Raw genomic sequence first — 27,774 nt, forward strand, 5'->3', positions numbered from 1 at the left:
GAAGTAAGTGTTCCAGTTTTTGAACATTTTTCAGAAGCCAAACGTCTGATGTGGTTGTCGGCTATTGTTTCCAGGGCCTTGGTTTTCAAACATTTTGGAAGTCAAACGGACTTCCGGAACAGATTATGCTCAAGAACCAAGGTACCACTGCATACAATATACTGTGGCAGTCACACTATATGCTCAGTTAGAAAGCAGTGGCTTGCTTTGTACACATTAGAAGTGGATTATGCAACCAGTTTTTACGGGGAGATGTCACTGCAAGGTGGAGTCCTTTCTTTATTCATGATTATAAATGTACTGTCGCACAGTGGGAAATGGTATATGTGCACTGAACACTGATATATGTGCCCCTGGATGCAATAATGCTATTTTATTGCAATACACACAAAAGGGAAACAGAAAGGTCCATGGCTATTACTAGCTCAACTCTTTCCCCTATCAGCATTTTATATAATAATGACTTGCAGCCTGAAAATCCCACAGGAGATAAAAATAACACATGGGTTTGGATCCTAAGCCTTGATTCAATGAATGGAAGAGCTCCTTACATTCAAGGTAGGCTTTCAGTCCATGGTGGATCCAACTGGCAGAAGGATAGAGATAATTTCCACTCATTCCCCTCTTCCTCTGAAGCATCTCTTCTCCGTTGTTGGTAGAAAGATACTCCCACTGGTGGAAAGAAATGTGAACTCCAAGTGTCGTATTCAACTAAGTTGAGTAGACCCATTGAAATTACCAGACTTAACTTCATCATTTATCATTAATTAAAATGGGTCTACTCTGAGTTAAACTTAGTGGAACCTTCCATGTACTTTAGGAGAAAGCTCCCAAGAGGCATCACCCTAAACATCAGTGCCTTTGTGAAATTAAATACTAATCTTCACTCTTATAATTACATGGCCAGCATTTTTCATGCCTCGTGCTACAAAAAGGGTGAACACGGCCATTCCTGACAGCCTCGGAAGCAAAGGATCAAGAAGCAATATGGACACGAAGAGGTGAGCAACAGCCAGCACAGCCATTTCAATTCAATTTATGTATCACTTCACACTGCCGTAAATAGCCCTGAAGCTATTTACAGGGACAACAGCACACAAATAATCAATGAAAGTCCATTTACAGTGAAACAAATATACTAAAAGTATTTGTCGGCAAAAAACACCCAACAAAATAAATAATCACCCCATTCACATAAGGATGAAAATAACAAAAGACGTAATGAAAAGATTGATCATTGACACTGTCCAAATGACTGGGAGAATAGAAATATATTTGCCTGGTGCTGGAAGGATGACAAAGTCATCCTTTGAAATATATTTTTCTTTCAATGGTCTTATATCCTTCTCTTCCTCCTCCTATTATTGTTAGTAATGGTATATTAAACAAGTTATTGGTTTATTATACAAAAAGTTCTTCAAGTGACTTACAACATATTTAAATACAAAAGCATAAGTAATAGTATGTTATGATATGAACACATTTACACAAAAGCATGTGCAATTCAGTAAAAGCAATAATACCCCCCTCACCCCATCGCAGGAGCAGAAAGCTTCAGTGGCACACAAGCTACGAATGTCATCATGGTCTATCAAAAACCTGAGGGGAAATGTTAAGTTTTTACCTGATGAATGTCAGTGGGAACAGTGAGCGGCTAACAATATAAGTGAATCAGATGATCATAAATGACAATTAAAATAAATAAAATCATCATTCACACAACCAGAGGAGCCAACTCTTAGGGGCTGTGGGGGCTTTCACCACCACAACAAAATATTTGATGGGGCTGGCCCCCCACATAGTTGATGGGAGTCTCCATCGAATGGTGTTTGTGCACTGCATCATGTGATCGATTATGCAGGGTGGGGCTTACCTGGGCCCACACAATATTTTATTCAAGTTGGCACCACTGCACAAAATTGTAACAAAACTGCCACAGAGGTGGAAGATTTAGGGTTCATCCATATGTCCACTTGTCTCATACCTAGAAAGCACAGTTTTATACTTGACCCCCCTGATTCTTTCCCAAGGAAAACCTGATCTTTAGTTCTAAATCGGAGCAAACATCAATCCAGAGAAAACCCAGAGCGATTTTCCCCAGGAGAAAGCAGTTAGACAAAAGGAAGTATGGATGAGCCCTTAATAATTACATTCCAAAGGCCTGGAAATGTTTTTTAACTGTGCCTATGTATTGCTAACATGTGGGGTAGCCAAACCTAGCAATTCCATGCCCTCAGCGCCTAGTGCAAAGGGTGCCACCACCACGTTGACCAAAAAGGTTATTTGGGCAACTTCTATTTGTAATGGGGAATCAAATTATTTAGTTTGTTTGTGAGATATACAACTGGCTGGATATTGTTTTTCATTCAGGCTGATGGGAAAGTTTGTGTCACAAAATTAAATTGCAAGAGGCACATGAGGCTTTGGCCTTGAAAAATGTGCTGTCTCCCCAATTGCTTTCCTGAATGTGGCCAAGTATCAAAGAGCAACATCTGCCCTCATTTTAGCTTTAACAGCAAGATGTTGCTTTAGGGTGGTTCTTTAAGATGATCGCTGCCTTCAGGCTTAGTTAAGGCTTTGAACTATGTAGATGCTTGCTGTTCAAAGCCTTTCTTCTCTGCTTCCCCCACCCCCTCAGAAAAAGCAGAAGCTAACAGTTGCCATATTTTTCACTTTTACATCCAGATGCACTGCCCCACCTTTCATATCCTCTCTCTCTTCTCTCCTATTCTCTCTCACCTACCCACCCGACTTCTGCAACCAGGCTCGTAAAACTATCAACCAAACACAACTGAATGTCACATACACACACACTTAAAAATAACATTGTCACATTGGCTTCTTTCTTGTTATCTGGTTGACAGGAAGCAGTTAATAGAAACAATGTGCTCTGCCACTTAAAAAGAATTGGGAATTTTTAAAAAAGAAATCTATCAGACGCAAAAGTATTTCGTGCTTAACAGAGACATGCATCACACACAGAGAAACACACACACACACACACAGAGAGAGAGAGAGAGAGAGAGAGAGAGAGAGAGAGTTTTGATCTGAGTTAAGTAGGTGCAAAAGTATATGACATTGTTGCAATAATTTTGCTCCATGCCAGCGGCAGGGGAATGTGATCCACCACTAGCTATGTTTTCACAAAGGGCTTGGAAAATATTTGAGCAGGGCCTCTTGTATAGTATGCCATTTTTACAATCTAAGTTTTTCTTGGAAGCTACTTTCCGTGTTGGTGCTACTTAAAATTTTGAGATGTGAAAGTTGGATACAGGAAGTGGGGGTGGTGGGGGCTCTATATTTTCCAAGGCTCAAAAAAGAAAAAAAGAAAGGAAGAAGAAGAAAAAAGAAAAGGAAGGGGAGACTTGTTTTTTTAATGGTAGAAAAATTGAAATGATTCTTTTGCAGGCAGGGAAATCCAGAAGTAAAATAATTTTAAAGACTATATAAAGTAATGCTCCTTCCCCTAATAATATGGTTCAGGCTCCCATTCCTGCCAGAACACAGTTGAGTGGGGCCCTGTCAGTGTGCCAGCCAACCTGCAAACTCTTCTACACTTCAAGTCTACTTCTCTCATCCCTAGGTATGGACTGGATGGATCTTGATGCCTCCCCACCCCCCCAATTACATGCCATATTTGGACTTCCCCTGAAGACACGGGGTGTAAACACAGGGCCTAGGTACATTGTCTGCTTTTCAGATCTTTGCATGATTAGTGTCAAGTCTGGAAAGAGTTTTGGGGAATTTGGTTGGATAAAATTAGAAACTCCATGACTGAGAATTCTGAGAGAGGTTTTCAGGTGTGTTCTCCTGCTTTTCCTAATCACACACAGGTCTCAACAGCAGTCAATAAACCCAGGGATGTTTTGTGGGGGACTTGCATGCTTGCTTCCACCACCCCATCTATTTCTTTTACACGTTGTGCATTCTGCTGAATGCCTCAACATGGCTCCTTTCCATGCTGCCTTTAAGTTTTGAGATGAGGCCTTTGCAAGGTGTCCTCAGTGGGACCCAATCCATACCACCTTTCAGGGGGAGAGGACAAAGTGGGCAAAGAGTGTTGCTCCATAAGTTTTGATTTCACTTTGGAAACCAAAGTGAGTGCTGCTATTGAGTGCAGACCATTTTCCTTCCTCTCTGCTTTTGTCTTGTCTTACCCTCCACTGCATAGGAATCAGGTGTGATAGGTGAGGAACAGCTGGTTTGCACTGCAGACATGCCAGGGTTGCCCATTGCTTCTCATGAAAAAGAACTGATGCTCATTAAGGTGTGGAAAGGCAAACACTGCTCTGCTTTCCTATGGAAGACACCAATGCCTTCTGATTTCAGCTATAGATACACAGTTCCCCCAGTGCTTCCATTTAGAAAACTATTTGAAAGCATTTTTTTAAAAAAACATATGAGTGTCTCTAGATCCCCTGCACTCTTTACAAGCTGTAAGTTACATTAGCATGAGAATCGGTCATGCTGGGAATTTATGTAGAAAACACAGATCTTGGGCCATACTGACCTGCCAAGTTAAACCTTCATTTGTTTGCAATAACCATGTTGTGTAATTCCAGAAGCATGGAAGAAATATTACCCAGCCTCCAAACCATCTCATTAGCAAATGTGCTAACAGGAAGACTTTTCCACTGGGTTTAACACCTAGCTCCCAACAGCTTTAAACAAGGAAAGTGAGAAGGTGACACACAAAATGACTTACTGGACAAAGGTTAAGATTTGAATGTTCTAGGTTTTGATTACTGAAAGACTATTTCAGCACCTTAACCTTTCAACTAACCATCTTTAAATATCTAATGGGCTGTAACAAGGCAGATGGAGCAGGCCTGTTTTCTCCTTCTCCGGAGGGTAGGACCCAAACCAATGGATTCAAGTTACAAGAAAGAACATTCCAACTAACCATCAGGAAGAGCTGTTCAACAGTGGAACAGATTCCCACAAGAGGTGGTGGAATCTCCTTCCTTGGAGGTTTCTAAGCAGAGGCTGGAAGGCCATCTGTCATGTGTGATCTAGTTGAGATTCCTTCCTTGCAGGAGGCTGGATTCGATGACCCTTGGGGTCCCTTGCAACTGGTACAATTCTGTGATTCTATGATAACTGACCTATTCAAAAATCCAATTCCCACACAGAATTAGAATATCATGGGAATGGCTGGCCCTCCCCCTCCAACATGCCCTTCCGGCCAACCCTGCTTTCCTTCCCACATTAGAGAACAAACATCTGCTCTGGACAGCCTGGTTTACTTCTCGAGGTTTCTCGTAATTTTAAACTCTGGTCATGTAGTATAGTTATGGGGAAGGCTAGTGGGAGCAAGGTGGCTGGATAAATAGAGAACTACTTGATCCTCTGCATGTCCTGTTCTAGAATATACTAGAAGAGTCTATCCATGGCTTCAATTTGTTTTGGAGGGAATAAGGTCTACTTCCAATGTAATATATTCTTCCTCAGGTATTCTTCTGACAAAAAAAAAAAAAAACAACGGCCCTCGGTTTTCTGTTTGTGGTTATAGTTGCCTCACTATACCTAGCTCACTATACCTGCATAGAATTTCAGACTGGCTTTTGTGAGAAAGAATGTTGAATGCCATTTTATTATTCCTCAATAATACTTATACCCTACTTAATATGCAAAACCTTCATCTGTCTTGAGGAAAACAAAAGAATATCACTTTTAAAAAAAATCTTTAAGCAATACAAAGAATTACATCAATAAAAAGTTCAATAAACATTCAGCGAAGCATCAAAAAATAATAAAACAGAGCAGTTTTATGAATGTTTAGAAGACACATTTTATAGGTAAATCTAAAGTGGGCCACAAAGAAGCAAAAGAATAGCCAATAATTTATTGGTGGCTTTTTGAAGAAAAGAGAGCAAATATGGCATTCCTATGACTGCAACTGACCTTGTAAACAGGAACGAGATTTTCATACACTATCTCAGGGAACATATAAATCCATTCCTTTAGAGAACATTAAAACGTAAATCACAGTCACGCTCATTTGAGGGTGGAGGTTACTATTTAACCAGAACTCTGTGTGCATCATCATGAACAAGACAGAACACAGTTTTGGCAAGCAGAAACGCTGCACGTGTTGTTTTGAGTCCACAGTGGCTTCCAAAGTGCAGCACAATTCTTTCAATTTTCTGTGGTGGCCGAGACTGTATTACTAACAGGAGGGCTCATGAAAGGGAGAGGAAACGAAAAGAACAGAAAGAGCTTAACATGACCCAGGCTGGAATTTTAACAGGATGGCCAAACGGTGGGTCTTGTTAGTCAGTGCACAATGTGTTCTATTAATAATGATACACAAACTATCATTTTGGAATGGTATTAAGTTAGTACTAATAGAGTGGAATGGATACCTGTCCTGGAATCCCTGACCATTAGGTCCAGTCGTGGCCGACTCTGGGGTTGGGGCGCTCATCTCGCTTTATTGGCCGAGGGAGCCGGCATACAGCTTCCAGGTCATGTGGCCAGCATGATTAAGCTGCTTCTGGCGAACCAGAGCAGCGCACGGAAACACCGTTTACCTTCCTGCCGGAGCGGTACCTATTTATCTACTTGCACTTTGACGTGCTTTTGAACTGCTAGGTTGGCAGGATCAGGGACCGAGGAACGGGAGCTCACCCCATCGCGGGGATTCGAACTGCTGACCTTATGTTCGGCAAGTCCTAGGCTCTGTAGTTTAACCCACAGCGCCACCTGCATCCCTGGAATCATAGAATCACAGAATTGAAGAGTTGGAAGGGACCCTGAGGGTCTCTTGTGGACATCCAAGGAAGCTGAAGATTCAGGAGCCAAAAGAAAATACTTCTTCACACAGCAGATAATTAAACTTTTGAATTTGCTCCCACGGGCAGTGATGGCCACCAACCTGGATGGCCATAAAATACATATTCACTAGCCATGATTGTTATGCTTTTCCTCCACAGATGGTGGCAGTTGGCTTCTTAATACAATCGGTGGAAACTGTAGGAAGCCTCACTCAGGTCCTGCTTGGAGGTTTTCTAGAAGCATCTGGTTGATCATCATGAGAACAAATTGCTAGACTAGAAGGGCTATTGGTCTGATCCAGCATGATCTTATTTTGAAGCCTTAGAACTGATCATCATCATCACCATCACCATCAATATAAGATATTTTCTTCTGATGTTTGAAATGTGAGTCCACATTTTTATAAAGCCTTCAGTGAACAGCCAGGAAAGTGGTTCTTCCCAAGAGATATATAGAAGAAAACAAGGGAAAGAAATTGATTGCAACTCACTAACACCTAACACAATGCTGTTTATTTTTATACATTGTTTTTTCATACAAAAGTCTCACAAAATGGTTCAAGTTAATCTATACCCATGCCTGTAGACTATAAGCAAACTATTTCATATGCAGGAAGCATCTGTCGATGCTGGAGGGCAGGGGGTGAAGTGAGAAACAATGGTGCAGTTTAAGGGGGAATGATTGACTGCGGGGAAATCAGGAAGTTCAGGCTGGAGGTGAGATCCACAAGTCCCACTTTAAACATTAATTGCAGGGAATCAGAAGTGTAAGGTACTAGTGCTAATGCAAACTCTACAATTCAAGTAATGTATGAAAAGGCTTTGATTATTTTTTTAAGAAAAACGAAGAAGCCATGTCTTATTCAATAGTGCTTGCCGTCAGATGGAATTAAGCTCGGTTAGAAAAGCAGGCTGAAGTGGGTATTTCAGCACTGATGAGAGCAGAGGATAAGCATCAGTCTTGGATCATTACAGCAGACAACCCACTGGCGGTGCAAGGGCCAAACTACACGTGATGCTTATCTGCACGTACTTTGAGAACAAACTTTTTCTTTCACACAATGTCAGGTCAGGATGCAGGAGTGGGGGGTGAGATCTATGTGAAGACCCTGGAATGGGGTGGGAGGGATTCACTCCTTCCTGCCATGCAAACTGCATGTGGAGGGACTGTTGCAGATTGGTACTATAGCCAGGGACAAGGGTTAAAGCCCCTCACAAACATACCAGTTTCCCATTCTAGATCTGCGTCCCCATGCTGCCAATTTGTGATAAACGTGGCGTGCAGTTTGGCTCTTAGCAATAGAAGTAGCAGCAGCAGTACAATATTTGCACAGCTAAAATATTATGTGATTTGACTGCTACTTTGAGAGCCAACAGGCATTTGCATTAATAAGCAACTATGTGCATTCCACAGCTCAGAATTTAGCTATCATTCCTTTCTGCCTGGATTAAAAGTTATGTGAAACCTGACAGGCTGCAGAGGCTTTAATTTAAAATAGTTCAGTAAAGGACCATATTATTCCACAAATCTGAATTTTTGCTATACAAAAGCATCGCTAAGGGTTTTCACCAGTGAGGCCTAATGAAGTGTGATGTCACAACAGCAGCCTTACTAAAATTTAGGATGAGACATAGTCTCATGCTTTTTGTTCACGAAAACCTCCTATCTCTTCTCAAAACTATTTTAAGAGAAAAAGAAGCAGAAAAAGCCAGCGAACGCAGAGCCTGTAGGGCTCCAAAGGGTGGGGGGCCATGGCTTACTGACATGGCCCATTTCCTTGGAGATAGCTGTGAAGAGTTATTTTATTTTGGCAAGTCAGATGGGCGAGGGCTCTCTGTCAACATGGGACAGGCAATGAGGCAATTTACCGCCTCGTGAAGCCTGTGTAGAATAATGCACTGAAGTCAGAGTCAGTTTTTTATGGAATGTATGACTGGAACAAGAGGCCAGACTATATACGACCCATTAATTTCCCCGCCATCAGTGATATGATGCAATTAGGAATACACCCACAGCACCTGCGTGCATTGTAGCACAGCAGGGCACCTCTGTCAATGACCTTTTCATAGCTCTACACTGTATTTACACAGTCACTAACCAGATTAGGGTTGCTGTGCAGCTGTTTTCGTTCTATTGTTCATGGGTGGCTTTCAAATACTAGCCTTGCCAGGATCCTTGAAACAACAACAGGATGAATCTCCTTCAGGGATACTTCCAACCACATTCTTTCAGTGAAAGGAAGCGGTGTTTTCTGTCTTGCTGTCCTTGAACTCTCAGGCTTTTTATGTCCCCGACTGACCATAAAATGAAACAGATTAATATAATATAATATAATATAATATAATATAATATAATATAATATAATATAATATAATATATAAATTGGTCTGCCCCGCCTTTTAATGCACCCACCTTAAGATACAGCAAAGACATTTCAGATCACCAAGAAAACTGGCAAATCTAGAAACAGGAAAAGCCTCTTTTACTGAAAGCTGAAGGTTTGGGCCAGTGTAATGCCTGCACTCTCTTGGGAGCAAAAAGTTGTTGTGCCCCAAATGGAAAATGAAAGTTTCACCCATCCAGTTTCCCAACAAAGAGGGGACATAGTGAGCTAAGCTGTGCAGATGTCATCAGTCATGAACCCATCTGAGAATGACTGCTGCTGAAGCAACATCTGAGGTTGGATCTCACATGGCCCTGTCCAGGGTACCCTGGCCTTGCCTCTGCTGAAGTCAGTGATCACAACAGAACACACAGAGAGACCTTCATCCTCCATCTAGGCAAGCAAGAGGCATGACCACATATAAGGACACATTCCAGCCAGGCAAAGGTAGTCAAGGAGAGTGCAGAGCAGGGCCGGTGAGGAATGCCACCTGGAGGGTTGGACAAAGAGAACTGAAAGGCTACATTTGGACCCTAGAACTGTGGGTCTGTACCTCTGCTGTATATGTTTCCCACTATGTTCAATGGTGCCGACTCCAAGGTAAGTGCCATAGGATTTCGGCCTTGATAGGTTTGATTAATTGGTTAATCCTGCCAATCAAAATGCTACCCTCACATTTCCTGGCTGGTGTGGCTAATTTACTTCTATTCTTCCTTGCCTTCATAGTTTTTCTTACAGTATCTGACTTTTCTGACATAGGAAATAAAACTGCACAGAAGACATATACTGTATATTATTTCAAGATGGCAGTTCTGCTCCTTGCGAATGATCCAGCATTCCAGGCCACACAATGGCTGGCATTGTTATGACTTCATATTCATATTGTTGGGGTGTTAATGCATTGTTGTACATTTGGCCATCTTGATTACTAGGAACAAGGCCAGAGGGGGAAACATGGCAGAGCAGATCCCTGATAGCCAAAAGTTTTACATCAAATAATTTACTAAGAAGCCATGTACCTTTTACAAATTATTCTGAATAATATTTTAATTTTTAATTTTTGGTAAAAATAGAAAGAAAGAAAGAAAGAAAGAAAGAAAGAAAGAAAGAAAGAAAGAAAGAAAGAAAGAAAGAAATGATTTTTACCTCTGAAATGATTAGAGGCACTCTCTAATGACTGTACTTAAAAACATGCAACACGAGGCTTCTTCTTTTTTTAAAGATTCCCCTGCAATAGGATCTCTGAGCCAGAAAATCTTGGGCTTGATTCCCATGCTGAGTGTACACATTTCCTCTTTGGCAACAAGCAGTGCATCTTAACCTGTCTTGATTGCTTTAATGTCCTGAGGGAGCGCTTCTTATTTAATTAAGAATTAATTTCCTCTATTTAGCCATTTTGGGGCCAGTTCATATGCAATCAAATAGCATAAGATCTACAGTCTGATAAATCACAGCTCTCAGGTAAGGCCCCAAGAGTTCAGATGTTTATCAATACATTGCAACCCTGTAAAATATGACTGGAAACCAGGCCAAAATCAGACTTGCTGATGAAATTTCCAGTGTTTCCTATTTTGGTTAAGAATCTTAAATGTCACTCAGACTGTTCCCTACTCTTCCAAGGACATGGCAATTTGTTTTTTCAACTGACACCCTGATTGTAACACTTGATTGAAAACAAAGACTCATTGACTTCTATGAAACATATTGCCAGTTTGCCATATAGGCAAATGGAGGACTACATATGGAGAAGTGAAAGCGGATTATCAGGTATTGATGTCTCAGGGAGATCAAATTTTTCTTCAAATTTTATCTTAGTCAGCAATTATTTCGTGGTAGCAGGATATGTGTACAAAAAGTTGCTGACTTTACAACTCAATGTGTGCAAATGAATGGTTTTATCTAAAGTAGACCAGTAGTGAAGAGCTGGTTGAAGATAATTGGTATATCTGGTATAATAATCAGAAAAGACTTTGAAGCAATGTGCAAGGCAAAAGTAACATATCTTAGCCATGGGGTGAATGAATCCATACTGTAGGAGGTCATAAAATGTTTATCAAACAGCTTCAAGGCAGTGGCGGAGCTTCATGCTCCGGCACCGGGGGCAGAGAGCAGGTGGGGGCAGGACTGATGCCCGTCCTGGGGGCATAGTGCACCGCCAGCGGTGGCGGGGTGCCCAACGTGGGTGAGGGGACAGCTGCGATGGCACCCTGGGATCATGCTGCCGGGGGTGGGGCACTCCCCCCGCACACCTCTTCCTTCACCAGTGCTTCAAGGTAACTCCAGCTCAAAACTCAACCTCCATTTCACTCACCAGTGCCACACCAGTGCCTCTCCTTTCCTGAGCTTGTGGAATAGGAGCCGCTGTAATGCTTTGAACCCCTCCATTGTAGGCCGAGGTATAAATGTGTAAATAACCATATATCATAAAGACACCACAGTCTCCACTGTGCCTCATTTCCAAGGGAAACACAAACCCTGGTTAAGCGCCTGGAACCCCTGGACTCTTGTACTGCTCGGAGCGTGCAACAATATGTTGTGCTCCAAACTCGCATGAGCCCCAGCCAGCATGGCAAATGGTCAGAAGTGATGGGAGTCAAAGTCCAACAGCATCCAGAGACCTCCATGTTGGCTATGAATGATTTTTAAAGACTCGCAAAAAGAAAGGGCACTCAACTGTTAAACCACGCTCAACTGATTTTGTGAGGAGACTAACTCAGAGGAGGTATTCTCAGCTGAAATAAGTGCCTGCTGTACAAAGGGGGGGGGGATTTTACCTTCCCATTGGCTCATCTTCTCCATTCCCAGCACAGTGTGCTGACCGCCGCACTGTGTCACAAATCCGTCCCACAAGGCACAACACAGCTGCAACAGCAGCAACAGCTTAAAGGTTTGCAAGGCAGGAGGCAAACATCTAATAGAGTTTTCTAAAGCTTTGGAGTGAAGCTCCCACTGTACACATCCAGTGGCCATTGTTATCCAGGTGTTATTCTTATAACCAAAACCATTCCAAGTATTGATTTCGAAAAGACTCACTATGCCAATGAAGGGCAGGGAGAGGAATCACATCATGATCAACCTAAATTCAATAATATTCCATATTTATGTTGAAAGTCATAATTAGGCCCCTTTTCTCCATCCTTATTTGTTCAGCTGTCACAGGGGTCAAGAGGCATTTGATGCCATCAGGAAAATAACAGAAAGAGGAATCTTGGAGTTACAGATGTAATGCAGCCCCTAGCTACTAAAGAAAATAAATGAAGGCTGGAATTTAACATCCTCTTTGTTGGCTTGAAGTAATTGTAGAAGGTTCTTCGAAAGGTCATTTCACTTAAAGGGAAAAAAACCCCATTTCAGAACCATTTTTCCCTCCAGAAATTCCAGTTATCTTTGTAAACACCATCAGTCTTCTCCCACAAAGGGTTCATTCCCAGTTTTGGCTTATCTCTGCAATCCACCACTCAGGTGAAGTGTGTATACTCTACAGGCACTCAGGAGTAATTGATTCTTGCGCCTTTTCAATCCAGACATCTTAAATGGGAGTAAAACTCAACCATTACAAGAACCCAAGTTTTTTGTAGTATGGCTATAAAAATGCTGCTGGTTGCTTTTGCTCCCCCTGTATTTTAAAGATCAAGCTGAAAGTGTGATTTTTGTACACCTAGGCTATAAAACCTTATCACATCAGAGACAAAGGTTCAGCATTGTCCTCTCCTTGCTATTTTAGTTGCTACCTGGAGAGAATTCTCCATGCATAAGAGCATTCAAAATTGTTTTCAAAGTGGTACATTTAATTTTAGTAACTCCAAACACTTCCACCTCAATCTGATGCATGTGTAAATTCAGCTGAACTGTTGAAAAGGCTACTCTGATAAAGATCAGCAAAATGCATTGGGAAATAGTAAATAAATATGGAACCTTATTAGTTTTGCTATTGCATTTTTATTTTCTCATTTTCTTTTGGAGGGTGGTTCATTCCCCTCTTTGTCTGGTCACCTGTATGCAATCCCAGCACATTATTGCTCGTGCTGTGATATTACACGTCCTTAAATTGTCTCTTGAAACATGTCATGAAGGAGTAACTTTGATCCAATGCCGTGGCGACAACCTAAATCATTAAACTTGGCCAGATCACAAAATCTAGACTTGTTTGACTACTTGGCCTACAAAGTGGAATTTTTATTCAAAGACCACTTTGATGAAGTGAGCTCCATCAGCAATGTTCCCATGACACGGAATGTCTGATATAATGAAATATAGCTGAATACAAAGTTCAGTTGAGCCTGCCTCTAGCATCCCATGATTTGGCTTTGTGGAAAGCAGTAAGTGGGTGGCATTCCACTAAGCTTTACTCAGAGTAGCCTAAGGTTAATTAATTTCAGTAGGTCTATCTTAAGTCAAACTTAGCTTAGTACAACCCAGAATGTCTGGTAGCCTGGAAAGCTCAGTTCTGCTGCCTCTGGAAACCCCTCTCTTTTCCTGCTTGGCACCAAGATGTTCAAAATGCAGGGAAAGGAGGATAATTCACTCACCTTCCTAGCAGTTCTGCTAGGAAGAAAGGGTAGAGTGCAAGGACACACTCTAAAACGTATATACCCAAACACAGTGCACACTTCAAAACACTTCCATTCCCAAGCTTTTTTTATGCCTGTATGGTTTGTGGTGAAGTTTTACAGCTGCAAATGCAGTACAGTGTAGATGGTCTGTTCCTCTTTGTAATGTGGGTTTTCATCTCACCTTCCAGCCCACCTGGGTCCTCCTGATGACTAACAGCATAAGAACGTAAAAGATGACAGTCACATTGAAAAAAAATAACACCAAATAAAATAGTATGAAACTTTTTTTAAAGAATACTAATATACATATAAAACTCTCTGAATCCCAATGATAAAACACATTTTGAAAAATGAAGCTACAATGAGAAGTTATCTGAAGAAAACTTCAGCGCTCACTGAAACACATTGCCAGCCCAAGAGATGCAAAGCAAATCAAGTTATCAAGAGCAGTAAATAAAACCTGACAATCCATCAAGGGACTGGGAAGTAAACCTTCAGCTGACATATTTCCCCTGCTTTTCTGCTTTGAGGGAGACCAAATGAAGTTCCTTCCAGTCCATTAAACTCTGCTTGCTAAGAACATTGTCTTGGTTGGTTTGTTGAATCTATTGATTGGCTTCCTACAACTCATCAGGAAAAAAACAACTCTCTGACCTAAAATAACTTTGCATTTTAGGATCTTCTTTGCTAGAGACACTGCTAGCTGTAGCTCTATCACCAGTGTCATCTTCCTTCTGGTAGCAGTGCTGGACCTCAAAGGAAAGGGTGTTGCGGAACACCAAAGACTCACATGAAAAGTGACTGAGGACAGCCAGAAAGAAAAGAAGCCCGAAAGTGGCCATAGTTGTCATGCAGTAATTTTGACATAGTGTTTCTAAGGTGGTTCCCCCATACTCTCAGAAGGCTTGAGGGGGATTTTGAGGCCCCATACATTGGCCTTGCTGGAATTACCTGCAGTTCAGCTCTTCCCCTTACAGACCAGACTCCACACGACTTGCTTTTCCAACTTGCAGCTGTCAGAAGATGGAGACAGACAGCAAGGCTCTCACTCCTTCTCTGACCAGCCTGCACGCCTATATGCTGACATACATTTCATGTTTCATCATGGTTATTCTAATTTATGCAATGTGATGATGGAAATGTTTCTCTCCTTCCTTTTGTTTTCACAGCTTTCGTTCAAATTGGAAGACATTCTGACAGGGATATAGTTTATCCTTTGTATGGTTTTAGGCAATTAATAGGATGGCCATATGTCCTACTTTACAGTGCATATAAGTGTAAAATAAACCATATATATTAAAACACTGCAGTCTCTGACATGCCTGAATTCTCAACAGAAACATGCCTGGAAACCCCTGGAATCTTGCTACCACTCGGCAGAGTTTGGGGTGGTGCACAACCACTGTTGCAATACTTACACCAACTGCTTTTCTTCCAGGCAGCCTGAAAATGGATGCAGGGCTCTCTGGCTCAGGCCTAGATCAGTTCATAATTCAGGAAGGGGGGTGACATGGTGCCATCTAAATATTTTGGACTACAAATCCCACCAGCTCTTGTCAGCATGGACAATGGTCAGGGATGATGGGAGCTGTAGTCCAGCAACATCCAGCTGTAGGCATCACACTAGCTACTCTTGTACATAAGTGACCACTCAAAACATATAATCAACTTAAAATTTCTCACAGAATGTACCTTTTCTTCTTCTTAGAAACACTCTGCAAATGAGATTACGCATGGTGTGGAATACTTTAACTTAACTCTTTCATTAACTGGCCTAAAATCTATAAGGCTTTCCTGCGCTTCTGAATATCACATGAGAAAGAGCTTTCCCTTTTTGTTTTGTTTTAGTAGGAGAATGTTCTTTGCGTACCTTTCCAACAGTGTCCCTGTAGCTTATTCTTCTTGCATGCCAAGAAGCTTTTGGTTTTTTACATTTAACAACAGCCCAAGAAGCAGCAGCACAAATTGCTTCTGAAACTCTCCTGAGTTTTATTTTTAAAGTTTGCCATGTAGCATGAGGAGCTGCCTTTCAACAACACAAGGGAAAACTCCTTTTGGAAGCATAGAATTACTTTCACAGTTTTTTGGTTCTGGGCGATGGAGGAGGTCACTGTTCCCCACCCCTGGTGTCTTAAGAAGAATATTTTGGTAGAAAGCTATCAAAATACCATTGCATATGACCATCCACATTCAGTGCCAGCAGGCCCTGCTCCAGATGTTGGGGTGGTGGATGCTGGGGGTCCTGCCAGGGTGCATTTACCCCAGCAAATGTCCCAGGATGCCAGGGGCTTATGCTAGACTTGGGTGCCAGCTTCCCTGTAATGAATGAGAGCTATGTAAGAGCACTGCACCGATATTAATCTAACTGATTTGCAAGATTTTCTATGCTGCCAACATAAGAAAAAAATACAATGTTGGTAAATAGCAACCGTGAAATCACATTTATAAAACAAGTACAAATGAGTACACCATGAACCAGTGAAGACATCATCATAGCTGGATCATCCCTCAAGGAAAGCCTCGTCAGTCAGCGAAGACTTTAAAAGGAAATGAAAGAGATTTTCAATTCTGTACAAAGTTTATCTGTAGTTTTGAAGCCTCCACAAAGTTGCCTGGGCTTATGCAATGGCAAAGGGAGAGAGGGAGATGTTTGTATTGTTGCTTCTGGAAGAGGCAGGGGAGTTGTCAGTTCTGCTGTGATTAAAACTCACAGGGGGCACAGCTGAAGGCTAGGAAGAGGTTTTTAGGAGATGGGGAATTTCCTTTTCCCCACTCCCTGCACTACAATGCAATAGACCAGGGGTGTTCAACTTCCAAGAGACTGCGATCTACTCCCACTATAAATAAACTGGCAGTGATCTACCCATTGGATTGACCAGAAATGTTGAGCTTTGGGGGGGTGTCACTGGAGATCACACGATCAACCGGGATTGACCAGGGACAGCCCACGATTGACAGGTAGATCTCAATCGACTGGCAAATCTAAAAAAATGCAGTATAAGGATGTAAAATTGGGAAACACTGGCCTGCGAGTGCTCCAATTGGAGAACAGCCTTTGCCAAAGGTGCCCTGGACTTTGAAGAAGCATGAACTCAGAATGAAAGGCAGAAACGAGTGAAGAGGAAAGCATGTTTGGCAAATCCTCACCATGATCAACTCCTGCCCGAAAACCTATGTCCCCACTGTGGAAAGATGTGTGGATCCAGAATTGGCTTCCACAGTCACTTACGGACACACCATTAAGACTGTGTTCATGGAAGACAATCTTACTCGGCCACAAGTGATCACCAAAGAAGATTATCAGCAATTGGAAGACTGAATTCTAAGTCTTGCACAGTACTCCAGGGGTGTTTGTCTGCCTTTTTTAAATTAAAAATGTCATGTGGCTATTTAGGATTGTATCCAATGTCATCATATCATTAGCAGATATTACTGCAGGCTTCCAACTGCACAACATCAGCTCCTAAGAAGAGCCTGCACAATCAGTGGCCCATCTCGTCTAGCATCCTATTCTCACAGTAGTCAATGAGATGCAGTAAGACTTCTCCTCCCTCTATCTCCACACACCCCTACAGTCAGTGCTTTCTTTCCTGGGGGTTCGCAGGGGTACGCATACCCCTAAACATTTTGTGAATCTAAGTTTGGCCTCATTGAGGGGCAGTATTTCAATACGAGTAGGAAAATAAGAGTACCCCAAAACATTGTTTTTAGGGGGAAAAGCACCGCCTATAGCACCCACTAAAATATGCTCCAGAGAGTTGGGGAAACCTCCAGAGCAGATCTGAGTGGGACACATGCTGGGGAATGCCAGGCAGAAGTCCTGCAAAGTCATGGGCATGTTGCCTCCTTACAAAACTTTTGAAAGTGGGTTTTAAAAGATTTTGAGGTGACTGAAAAGATGTTGAGGGAAAAGAGAGGTGGTGGAGAAGTTGCTCAGAACAAAGTGTGGCTAAAGTGAGTGGGCCAAAATCATCAGTAATTTGAAAAACAGGAACATGAGGTAACAATCATGGCCGGAAAAGTGTAGAGTAAGGATGAGCAAAAGCAATGCATAGAACCTGAAGACAGAAACTGTTGCGTGCTTGGCAGAAAAGGAGGCAACAGGTAAGGAAGGGTTAGAACAGAGTCTGACTGCAGAATCCTGCCAACTGCTGCACAGCAAGCCAAAAAGATTAAGCCAGAGCAATAAAGGTGACTGGACTTCACATATTAATTTGAATTACCAACTACATAACCAATCTGGCTGCAAACTTCTAGCACTCATTGTTGTCATTAGCATATCTTTGCATGACAAATAATATTAATAACTTTAACTTTTTTGTTTATGCTTTCTTCTATAGTTTGTCTTTTCAAATGTAAAGTGTGTTGTTGTTATAACAAATGGATAATTGAGCAGTTCAATTAATAGTAAAATCCCAATTGTACAATGGATGTCTAGAGTTGTTTCGCTCTGTAAATTCACACAAGCAAACTGATATATGTTTAAGTGGCCAAGGCTACAAACATGATTTAAAATATCATTATAATTCTCCAGTTTCTGAATTTGAAGCTCCCAAAACCCAGTGAAAATTGAATATACCCAGTTTTGCACATTGGACCGTTTTCATGTTTACCAGTATAGATTCTATACATTGCTTAGGGAAACAAAATGTATAGCGGTGTTTGGTCTCATTTCATGTCAGAATTGTCAACAATCTTGAAAATATGGGTAGTAAAGCTAATAAATAATTAGAATGAATTTGCTACTATGAAAGCACAAAATATGTTGTTTATATGCTTGTGAAAAACTAGAAATGTGTTTTTATTGACAGAATGAATTATATCAATATTAGAACTTCCAAAGCTTCTGCTGTACCACATGCTTGTTTGTGCTTGATAGAAAGAGAAAAATAATTTGCTAGTTATCACACTGTTAAATACATGAGCATAGTTAGCAGCTCATGATGTACATTGCAACATTCAGTAAGACAGTAGGATTGTGTTGGCATATTTTTTATATATAAATGTGTGCAGCTTGAGGATACTGTATGGGCAAGATTTCTGGAGGTGTGTGGCCCACCACATGCATTCTCAATCCTTGCCCTTTCTGGCTTATTTTGTCAGATCTAAACTGAGGTGCTTGGTCACTGAGGTAATAAGGAAAGGTGAAGTCTTGGCAACTTTGAAACAGGTCACAAGAAAACTTCTTCTTTAATAAACCCTGGTGTCATACTTCATTTGTGTGCTGGAGCCTACAATGTCTAGCTTTTAAAAACAGGGGATATAGAAGTGCAGCAGGTATATAGAACACAGCCAGACTTGGCTCATTAGAGAGACTGGATATCATATTATTTGCCTTTTGGAAAATTAGCATAAATGGATGGAGTGCAGTAAAGCCACTTCAGACAGATTGTTTGGGAAAGCCACCAGAAAAGAAAGCAAACATTTTGAATTCGCACAATCTAACTTTAAAATACGGCTTTTAAGGAAATAGCAGTCTATAAATTTTCACTTGTGCTTAAATTATGATACTTTTTTACCCTGTGCAGAAGAGAAGAGACACGACAGAAACACAGCAATTCACATTACCAAAAAATATCCAATTGGCACCAACGAGAGGTTCCCCACCCCCTTATTAATTGCTATGTGTGGAAGCAGGTGATTTTATTTGAGATCACGTCTGGTGTGGGAAGGGTTAAACCTCATCTCCTCACACATCATGGTGCCAATGATAATTGCTCCCTTGCCCCGAATGCACCTAGTGTTTAAATAATAATAATAGTAGCACAACCTGGGTTGCCATATGTCCTCTTTTTCCAGGACATGTCCTCTTTTTCATGGTATGTAAAATGAGAGTTGTCTTAGTGATCTATAGTTAAAAGTAGAAGTCAGCAAATTGTCCTCTGTTTTGCTCTTTAAAATATGGCAATTAGACCTTCAATGGTCTTATGGGAGGCCCTCTTTAGAGGCAACAGCAATTATTGAAATTATAGTGATACCTCGGGTTACATACGCTTCAGGTTACATACGCTTCAGGTTACATACGCTTCAGGTTACAGACTCCGCTAACCCAGAAATAGTACCTCGGGTTAAGAACTTTGGATCAGAATGAGAACAGAAATCGTGCAGCAGCCACGCAGCGGCAGCAGGAGGCCCCATTAGCTAAAGTCCTCCGGAACGAATTAAGTGCTTAATCCGAGGTACCACTGTACTTCAAAATATGGTAGGCCATATTTTGGTGCCTGTATGATCACTGCAGATGGTGACAGCAGCCACAAAATTAAAAGATGCCTGCTTCTTGGGAGAAAACCATTGACAAACCTAGACAGCATCTTAAAAAGCAGAAACATCACCTTGCCAACAAAGGTCCGTATAGTTAAAGCTATGGTTTTACCAGTAGTGATGTATGGAAGTGAGAGCTGGACCATAAAGAAGGCTGATCGCTAAAGAATTGATGCTTTTGAATTATGGTGCTGGAGGAGACTCTTGAGAGTCCCATGGACTGCAAGAAGATCAAACCTATCCATTCTGAAGGAATTCAGCCCTGAGTGCTCACTGGAAGGACAGATCCTGAAGCTGAGGCTCCAATACTTTGGCCACCTCATGAGAAGAGAAGACTCCCTGGAAAAGACCCTGATGTTGGGAAAGATGGAGGGCACAAGGAGAAGGGGACGACAGAGGACGAGATGGTTGGACAGTGTTCTCGAAGCTACCAGCATGAGTTTGACCAAACTGCGGGAGGCAGTGGAAGACAGGAGTGCCTGGCGTGCTCTGGTCCAGGGGGTCACGAAGAGTCGGACACGACTAAACAACAAAAATGGCACCACTTGATAAAAGATGAAATTAAGGAAGTCTATGGGCCTATTCAGGCATTCAAACCTCTTGCATTGTGAATTTTGTGAGGAGAAAAGTGGGGCCATGCTGATTGCAGCCCACCTGCATCTGTGTGCCGCAGCTGAGTGGGAGATCTGAAGCAAGGTGCCTTCTCCACTGGTCTGCAGAAGTCTAAACCAGGCAGTGAGCTTCAGACCTTTCCTCACCAGGCATGTGGATAGTGCAGCATGTGCGGGGGAGGGGGGGAGCAGAACCATCAGGGATATGTCTGTGGGGATGAGGGCAGTGAGCATGGCCCCTCTGCTCCCTTCATAGGGATCGTAACTTATTGCTATAAAATATTAGCACATAATTGTGCTTTAAAAAGGCTATGTAAGCAGCTGTCTTCATTCTATTGTTTTCAACACCTCCTGAAACAAACCAACCCAGACTTGAATGCAAGTTTGTTCATATTTTCCAAACAGTTGATTTCATCTATATTTTGATAATTTGATTGTCTGCCCTTTTATCATCATTTTGAACGACTGTTTTGCACTATTATGTAAACTCCTTAGATATTGTTTTGTTAAATGGTATATAAATCTTGCTGAATAAATCTGTATGACACATTGTGGTGGTGGTGTTCTTACCAGCAATTTAAAAATACAATATTAAATCGGTTTAAAACAAACAATAGTATTCTTTACATAACTCACCTTGATTTATGTCACCATCACTTAGTCTTGAAAGGCTTCCCTCCATAATTTTCTTTACCATGTTTGAATGCCTGATTCTAAGAAATGAGGGGTAAAATTTGGGATCAAAGTTAAATTGGTTTTGTGACATTAGTTCACTTTTACTGGTAAATAGGCATCATTATGGAGATTTTGCCCTGCAGACTTTCAGCAACTAATTTCTGTTTCTTTTCTTTCTTCTTTTAGGGCAGCTGGCAAATAATATGCCGAAAAAGAGCAGTGTTCCCAAGACTTCAGAAAGGGAATTTCCATCCCGTGGTAACAAAAATGATGTAAACTGCAGTTCTTAAGAAATATATTAAGACTAATGCTTTCAAAAATGGGGACACGTCATTTTTAATCATTTGGGCATTATTGCAGTTCAGCTTTCTATCTTGACTTATGGGCAAGTTCTCAGGGTGAAAAGCCTCATAGTATGCAATTCCATTGGAATCCTGTTTAATGAAAGCTTCAGTGTTCATTCAAACAGAGGAACACTGATACAGTCATCATGACACCATTTTTAGCAGAGCCACTCATTTACTAAAAGAGGTTATTTTTAAGAAAATGTACCAAATGTACCAAAATGCTTATAGGAAGAGAGAGCAGTTTGTTGTTTGAAACTGACTTAGAAATACAATGTTAAAAAAATTAAAATTAAAATGGTGTCTAAAAGCAATAAAATCCAGTAGCAATAAAAAAAAAGAAAACAGTAAAAAAAAATCAATGTACAGTCAAGAATCTATCCCAACATCTTGCTGGAAAAGGGTTACCTTGGCCAGGCACCTGAAGGTCATCAAGAAATGAACAAAGGCATCCCTTGGGAGGGCGTTCCATTGTTATGGTACCATCACAGAGGAAGAAGCCTTTTCCTGCTTCACTTAACATTGTGACTTCAAATGCAGAGTGGGCACGATTTACTTCAGCAAGGAAGGAACTAAGCATGAGCATAGCTCTGCCACCGAAATAAATTTGGTTGAAAATTACTTCACTTGGGATGGATGGATCATGCATGCCTATACTTTGTATTGCCTTGAAACTGGTTATATACAAAACAAGAGAATGAGGAATTGTTACAGTATCACCTCCTACAAAAAAAAAAAAAAAAGTCCAGTGCTTCTGTTCTTTAGAAGTCAGGAATTTCCCCTTCTCCCCCTCTTGTTTTCTAGGAATCATAAGACTTTGGGTTGTGGTTTTTAGGAGGAGGAAGCAATCCTAGCAAGACAGCTGCCTGTTTCATGACTCTGATGCACGGCACTAGATCATGTGCTGCTTGAACCTATTTCTACAGTGCCCTGCATTAAAATTTGAATATCCTGTGGCAAAAATTAAAAATGCTTGAAAATGAATAGTATTTAGGTCAATTAGAAACAACTTTTCCCCAAAACCAAACAAACCACAAACAAAGAAACAGTGTATGTACACTGTACTCCAAATGCATTGATGTGAATTCATTTTCCTCGGCCAACCACATATTAGAGCCTGCTGAATAAGCAGTAGACTTTTATCATTGCCTTCTATGGATGGAACTAAGCATTACACTTAAATGCATAGAACTAAATCTGCATGGCAACTTTTGTTCAAGAAAGGCAGGCTGGGGAAGGTACCTCACTTTGAGGGACCTTTCGATTGAAAGGTGGTCTGGAAGTGACCTAGGTAAAGAAATAAGATTTGGAACTGGGAATGTGTGTATATGTTTCTTCATCTGCTACTTCCTTCTGTCTTCCCCACCCCGTGCTATATCAACAAACAGGTCACAGCTAGAGGTTTGTGAGCTGAAACATCTCTCTAGAACACTATGGGAGGTTGGAGAAGACTTAATGGGTGGGGAAGGGTTAAGTATCCCACACACACACACATGCACACTTATTTTCTCCAAAATTAAAAAGGAGGGAGAAAACAGCCTTTTTCTAACAAAAGCGGTGATTCAAGTTTTGATACCTACCTTTGCAAGTAATGTTTAGTTCTGACTCAAGCAAGGCTCAAAAAACTGTTACTGCTTTTTGCCTAGAACGAGCAACTGTTTACATTCTGGAGCATGCTGAAGAGAAGGAATCAGAGTCTGTTCATGAGACCAAGAGCCTTAGATCCAAATCATATATTTCTAATTATACCCTCTGAGATGAATTTAATAATGACAAAGGCTGGAGGTCATTTTGGCTACAAACTACTCAGAGTTAGACGTACTTAAGCTCATTGAACTCAGAGTAGGGCATGCTTAACTATGTGAAGGATGGTGGCCATGACATTGTTTTCGCAGTTTTGGATGATTTCCACAAAACACAAACTGCCTGCCTCTAGAGAATGTGTCTTGTGTAGCATGTACAAATATGAAGCAGAAGCAGAAGAAGCAGTTCCTGAGACTGAAGGCCACCACCTCCCCACAGCTGCCTAAGTCCTTCCTCTCCAGAGTTCCCCCCCCAAAATCCACCAAACTCTTCTCTTCCCTTTTCAAGCCTCTTATGGATCTGGGAGACAAGCAGGAGGAGAACTTGTCACAAAAGGAGGAGGAGCCACCCATGACTCATCCCATTCTCCTGCTTCAGCTTCTGCCTCTGATTCTGGACTTCTCTCTGCCACAAACTCTCCCAGCTCACTATGCTCTGTTACCTTTTCTGCTTCCAACACCTCCACCTCCCGGTCTGCTCCCTCTTCTCCCTCTTCTCCCTCTTCATTGTCCCACCACCAATCTGTGGGGTCTGAGCCTTCTTCCCTTAGGGGTTCCCCACCTGGTTCTTCCCACCATTCTGCTTACGACCATTCCATGGTGCAGTCTTATCCTTTTCCCTTTTTCACATCAAACATACAATTCCTTCCCTTTAAAACTCTCCATGGCCTTGTCCCTCTTAGCCTTTCTGCCCTTGGCTTCCGATATATTCATTTCTGTGATTTTGGTATCCTTCAGCATTAACTGTCCTCAGACCCACTGCTCTCAAAATCTCTAGTCACAACCCAACTTCAGATTGTAAGCACTTTGGGGGCAGGGACCTTACAAATCGTAAGCACTTTGGAACCAGGGGTCTTTGAGACAGAAACATTTTCATAATGGGCTGCAAGTGGATTGATGGTACTATTTAAATAAACTGTGCTATCGTATGCCGTAATAATTGCTCCAACAGGGCATCCTGGTGTAATCTGTCCCTATGGTGCAGGACGCATTTAAATGGATGGTACAGAAGAGCAAAGCTGGGCAGATTTGAAGGCTAAAGCTGGGAACTGCATTAATTACATACTGTCTCTGCTTGAGTTAAATCAGTGCCTTTGCTAGCCTATCATCAGGCACTTTTTACATCTAGAAGGCGAGACTTGCCGTTATTCCTGCAGATGCTCTGAATGTGCACTGATCCTCTTCTGCTACAGCTTTTGTTTTCAGCCCCCCCTTCTTTTTCAATGGTTGCCATAGAATCTCTCAATTATCATATGAAAGGCACGCGCGCGCACGCACACACACAATCCCACAAAAGCCTGTTGCCAAAGCCTCGGACAATTTTGTTGTATTATTTTCATGTAGAAAGAGGAGGGGCCCCTGAAGGAAAATAATTGGTGAGGCTGATGCTAATTCTCCACCTAACTTAGAAGATTGTGATGATGTTGATTACTATTATTTATTCTTTTAAATGTGTGAATTCAATTCTTACTTGATTCCTCCTGATCAGCTGTGTCATAGCTATTATGGGAAATTAATTCACTGAAATACATTTTAATTGCTCTGTGAGTCATGGGACAGACATGCATTTTTCTCACGTTAATGCATTATGCACACAGCTCCAGTTAGAGCTTGCCTGATTTTCACTGAATGTTTCAATTATCAGTTCCCATACCCTCTTGGCGATTGGGGGGGGGGCACACAGCCAGGAAATGGTTAATAAAAGTCCTCTTTGGTATTATTGTTTCAGGACAATTGGCTGCTATTATTTAGGAGTAGAGGCTGTACATTATTGGGGGGGGGGGAATATTCAGAGAGTCCAAAAAGCAACTGAACTTTCTTTTTCCTATATATGTAAGAGGAGCTCCTGTGCCCATAAGTTTTTGGGTTTTTTAATGGATTGGCTCTTGATGTTGCTTTTGAAATAACACATAATCATCAACATCATCACTGCTGGTCAAGGTCCAACTTAAGCACTTTTAAGTTGAATCTAGCCATCCATTTTAAAGGCTACCTTTCAGGCAACATATGCAACAGGGTAATGCTGTAAGAAAATCAAACTATTGTAAAGCCACTATAAAACAGCAACCGGAACTTTTCCATCAAAGTTCACATGAAACATTTTCAAACAGCTCTGAAATCTGAAAGCAAAAAGTCAAGCAAAAACCGCACCTGCTTCATGGGCCCAAGGAGAGGCCCAGAAAGGCGAGTGCTAAGACTCACTTAAAAGCCTGGATCATAGAGGCCATTTGTCATTGGGTTTGAAGGGTGCTTCTTAACTGGGAGGCCACCTTGTTATTTTAATAATATCCTTTTATATTGTCACTACTGAGACTTGCAATAGGAGATGATTCTAACCATGCAAAGGTTTACAGAGGAGCCTGTGCTTCGGGGGGCATTGGACTTATAGACATGTCCTTGCCCTCATCCTCAGCTTAATTCCACACATGCTCAGGCAAACACCTTAACAGGGCTATACTTGTTGCTTGTTTGTTGTGCAGAAATCACCTCATCACATTATGGGTCTTTCCAGCTATCCCCACCCCCACCCCTTGCCTTTGGAAGCCTTATAAGAAGCAGCTGCAGGAGAGAAACCGTGAGCAACATGGGGCAGCTGTGTCTAGGACTAAGAGTGGCTGGGGCAACTGAGCCAGATGGGCAGGGTATGTATGTATGTATGTATGTATGTATGTATGTATAAATAAATAAATAAATAGGTGAAACAGTGAGGCTCCCTTGTTATTTTTGCTACATGATGCGGCATGTTGTTTAAGTAATATTGTTATATTTATAGTATTGAAATGTGATGTTTTGTATGTTATTATATTTTTGTTTTACTACATTATTGTTGTTTTGTAGTGCTTGTTTTGAATGCATCCCTATTTTTTTGTCATAAGCTGCTTACAGCATGTTTTTTTTGTGCAAAAGCCGCTTACAAATTAAATGAATGAATGAATGCTAGGGGTATCTCATTTTCTCAATAACTCATTCTTCAGGTATTCCAGCTCCCATGTGCAGCACCAAGGGACTGCCAGCACCACACCTGATATTTAATGTATTAATAAATTCCTTCCTCCAACATCCACACATCCAGCCCTGCTCCCATGTTGCTCTATATGGGAGTTAGAAGTCTTTAGTAGAATACTCATTGAGATTCAGGGTGACACGTCTACCAGTCTATTGATTGGATCTAACGGACTCTCACTCATCATAGTGCCAAATCTGAAGCCAGTGAATAAACCTGAATATTTTCCCTCTCCTGCAAATGGTGACAGCAGCCACTGTGTACACTTGAAGCTTTCATTGTCTATCTAGCGTAACCCTGTATGAGCCGTCTCAGCACGTGCAAACGTAAGCATCACTTGAGAACTTCTTTATGAAGGCATGTACAAGAGTGAGTGATACATGGCAAATGTCCAGGGTATGGACATTTCTTTTGATGCCCTGATTGTGTGCACCCATAGGCAATCTGACTGGGTGCTGTGGATACAAAATGCTGGACTAGATGGGCCTGGCAGCAAGGCAAAAAATGTATGTGCTTATGAACCAAATGAAGACTGGAGAGGCTGAAAGCTCTTAACTGCTGGAATGGCAAGCAGTCCTTAAAGCAGCTACGCCTGGTGGCATTTATGACCTAGGCTACAAAAGCAGGAAAGGAGTTGCATTCTTTGATAAATGAGTAGACTGTCAAAGTTAAGCATTCATAGGTCCCATTGGTTTGAACAGCGAACTTACGCAGGCTGAAAATGCTCAGCTTTGGCTGGATTGTGTTTCTGTAGTCACTATATTCCATTTTTACTGTGATGTTAGGAATTATCTATATAGGAAAGAAAGCATGCCTTGAATTTTCCATGGAGATAGGGAGACAAAAACATGGACAGGCAGAGTGACTTCAGATAAGAAATCTTTACCAGACCAAGGCTGTTAAATGGTTTCTGTCATAAACATGGCCATCAAAGAAACGAAACCAGCTGAATTTCTCATTATTCATTCCAAGTGCCTCATCTATGGTCCACCCTTACAGAATATGTACATTTTTCCATATATTGTGCAATATCTTGGCTGCTTCTTAAGCATGACACTTATGCTAGCAATGCAGCTGGCGAATCACACCAAGTGATTGTGTTTGAGAGTTAATCCTATGCATCTCTACTCAGAGTCTTTTTTTAGTTTTAAATTGTTTCCCAATCTTCTTCGTTATGTGAAGGAAACATTTGTTTTTACTGAGCCTGAAGAGTTCTACTTTTCTTCCCTCTGTGTATCATCCCACCTTATCTGAACACAAATGACCAACAATGGCATGGAGGAAATCTTACACTCTCCCCACCAGTGTGGACTTCAGGCCAGGTGTGCTGGAATGTACTCATCCATCCCAAGCAGGCTGAGGCG

At 41.5% G+C, this 27,774-nt stretch overlaps 1 long non-coding RNA gene across 1 annotated transcript in view; it reads right to left on the bottom strand.

Moving 5' to 3' along the window:
* LOC310704464 overlaps nt 1-22,333 on the bottom strand; it is a 34,400-nt gene extending 12,067 nt beyond the window's left edge. Inside the window, exons 1-2 of the long non-coding RNA XR_014524784.1 lie at nt 22,013-22,333; nt 21,222-21,298 (exon numbers count right to left, since the gene is read on the bottom strand). This is a non-coding gene — a long non-coding RNA (uncharacterized lncRNA). The remainder of the gene's footprint in view (nt 1-21,221; nt 21,299-22,012) is intronic.
* Nucleotides 22,334-27,774: the final 5,441 nt, after the last annotated feature.

This window comes from Podarcis liolepis, assembly GCF_965112155.1.
Source record: "Podarcis liolepis genome assembly, chromosome: 3".
Lineage (NCBI taxonomy): Eukaryota > Metazoa > Chordata > Lepidosauria > Squamata > Lacertidae > Podarcis > Podarcis liolepis.